The sequence below is a fragment of the Neolamprologus multifasciatus genome, chromosome 7, assembly GCF_963576455.1.
Source record: "Neolamprologus multifasciatus chromosome 7, fNeoMul1.2, whole genome shotgun sequence".
In the NCBI taxonomy this organism is placed as follows: Eukaryota; Metazoa; Chordata; class Actinopteri; order Cichliformes; family Cichlidae; genus Neolamprologus; species Neolamprologus multifasciatus.
The window spans coordinates 36,493,095-36,496,234 of NC_140445.1; positions in this window are offsets into that span (position 1 = coordinate 36,493,095).

Below are 3,140 nucleotides of genomic sequence, written 5' to 3' on the forward strand. Positions count from 1 at the left end.
CTGGCTACCTGGAGATGGATTAGGTGACCTACAAATTAGAAGGTCAGTGTTTTGATGCCTGGCTCTGATAGTCTGCATGTTGAAGTGTCCCAATCCCAAATTGCTCCTGATGCAGAGTGTGAGTGTATGCATGTGACAGAAAAGGCATTAAATTACCTCCATCTGAATGTGTATGAATGTGGCCTAAAAGGAGCTTTGAGTGCCCAGAGTAGAAAAGCACTATACCTCGTGAAAAGTTGTGTTGTTTTCACTGTTTTCAAGTGGTTTGAAAAGCCGTCATGAATAAAATGATGCATACATTATTATATTTACAATTACCTAAATGATCAGTAAATATATGTAATGGTCATGGAGGAAAGGACCCCAAACTTCATAAAGCAAGCAAATGAGTAAGTGAGAAGCAAAAACCAGTCTGAAAGTTGATGAATTAGGAACACAAGGAAAATAACTGACAGAAAAAACACAATGAAACCTAAAAGGGTGAAAGACTTGAAGTATACACAGTGAGAAGATGGAATAAGTGGACTGTGAATTATTTCAAAAGATCACAACAATGCTCTGATAATGCTCTCGTGATAGCAGAGACAATGTCAAGAACAGGAAGTAGATACTGTAGATAAGAAACTGAAAAAGACAGGAAGGGCCAAGTTTGAAGTCGTTTTCTGGAAAATGAAACAGGAAATGATTAAACAAAAACCCAGAATAATCTCACATATGTATGTGCCATCAGCGAAACACTGAAGTCTTCATGGTTCAAATGATCACCTGTAACCAGTGATATGGAACAAAAGAAGCTAAGCTGGAAGAAACTGTCACAATCTGTTGGTTTTACCTTAAATCAGCCCCTGAGAAACCATGAAACCATGGAAACTGTCCACCACAAGCCTAAAAACTCAGTTTTTATCCCTGCGAACCCTGCTTTTCAACACACACACACAAACACACACGTTTGACCCTCACGTCCAGTACCCAGTATCCAGTACATGCTCCCCAGTGTCCTCATTAACCCAACCTCGAAGGCCACCATTCATCTCTCTGCTCCCAGCTCGTTGCCTGTAATAACATCCTCGCCCCGTCGCCTCGTTTAACTTTTTCAATTAAAAGAGGAGGAGCGCTCTATTAACCCTGCGCCTCCTCGTGCAATTTTTCCAGCCTAACGTTGTTTTGGAGAGGGCTGCAGGGACGGGGCAGGCGGCTGTATTTCACCCCCGAAAACGGCGAGGGTCTCGCTGCAGTGACAGCGAGCGGCAGGCGCAGCAGTGAGTTATGGAGCCTCGGTGGAGAGGGCAAATCATACGTTTGTGTCTCATCTGTGAGTAAGGGGGATGAAGGACGACGGAAACATGAGGGGACGCTGCATGGGTCAACACGTGTACCTGTCTCTCTGCCTGTCTCTCATACTTTATCTGCCTTTTCCTTTGTTTCCCATCAGATTAGTCTTCCCTTTTTGCGTATATCTTCACATTTTTTCAATCTCTTTTTTCCTCTTCTCATCTTCCCCACGTTTTGTAGTTTCAAGACAATAAACTGTGGGTCAACCCATCTTAGATGAGCTACACTTATTGAAAACGTCACCTCCTGATTACCTTCCTGACAGATTACATCACTGTGACATCATCATCATCATGTGTCCCACCCTGTCTGATGGTGAAGGTCACCTTGCTTTGGACCAACTGTCCACTTTTCCATGGAAACAGTTTGAGGAGATTAAAGAAAACATTTTTACTGAAGTGTATCTGTGAAGGTTAAACTGTGCCTTTGTGTTTAATATGTGAGGCAGAAAAATTATGTTTAAAAAGTAGCATCAAAAAGCTGTTTTCTTACAGGTCCTAGACATGTAGAGCATAATTAATCCTATTGTTTGCTGCTGTTCGTGCACCTCAGACTGTCGTGAACAAGTTCTTGGATGACTCTCCAGTGGACGGACAGGAGGGAGACACAGATTAGTTCTAGATGATTTTTCTGGAGCAGTGTGGAAGAAATTGTACGCTTCTGACCACAGCTAATGCCACTTTGCTTCTTTATCCTGGGACAAGTTGTTGATGAAGCACAGTACTGTGTAAAAGCCTGGAACCACCTCTTATAGTTTGATTCAAATTAGCCAGACTTTCTTGTATTTTTTTTAAAGTGGTCTTTAGTAACAGTTCTCTGGGTTTTCTGAAGGTCTTTCAAAGTTTTACTTTAGATATCTGCTGCTTTTTCACTTATTTTCAGTCAAGTCCTTGTACCTGACCACCTGGAAAATCCAACATGTGACCTGCTAAAAAGTGCACCTGACACAAGCTCTGAGCTGGTGTTGAGTCTACACAGAACTGACACCTTAGGCTCAAACCAATTTTAAATCTTTAGACACTTTGTTAATAGCAGCCTTATGTCTAATAGTAAAACAATCCCACATGAACCTAAAATGAACCACACAAAGTCTCTGATTCTATATATTCTCACATACAAACTGTTTAGTTAAACCTCTGCATTTTACACAAATGCTTTACAGCCATGCAATTAGGCCTTGGATCCATAGTAGCAGTGCCTGTATAGAGCTCAACATGTTGTCTATTGATTTGCCAGTGAGTAAAGAACAGACCAGAGGCCATGTTAAAGTAAGTGTGTGTGTTTGAGAGGGAGAGGGGGATGAAAAGGGGCCAGGCAGAGTTAGTAAATCAAAAGAGTGAGAAAGGAAAGAAAGAGAATCAAGTGTGTGTATTTTAGATCAATGAGAGTCTGAAAGACACTGCAGCTCATTCAGAAACACACTTTGATCAAATCGTTTTCTGCCTTCTGCTGCTTGTACATGTGTATTTATATCCTCATGGTTCTCCCGCTACTCTGAATTCTACATCTCCCCAGTATTGGCAGCATTCGCCCAAGAAGCAAGTCTTACCACTCAGCAGTCTTCTTGGTAACGCCTGTTGGTAAATCTGGGAAGATTACACAGAAGACCAAGAAAAGACTCTACAGCAGCAATGTGACGCCTGTCCTTCAGCACTGGTCTGAGCAGAGATGCCCAGAACTCTCTCTCTTGAGGAACTTCCTCCAGTTCTCCCAGACAACACCAAGGTGTTCCCAAAGGCAGTCAAGAGACATCTCCTCTCCAGTCTGTCCAGGGTTTCCTATCAGTTGGACGTACCTTAAATATGCCC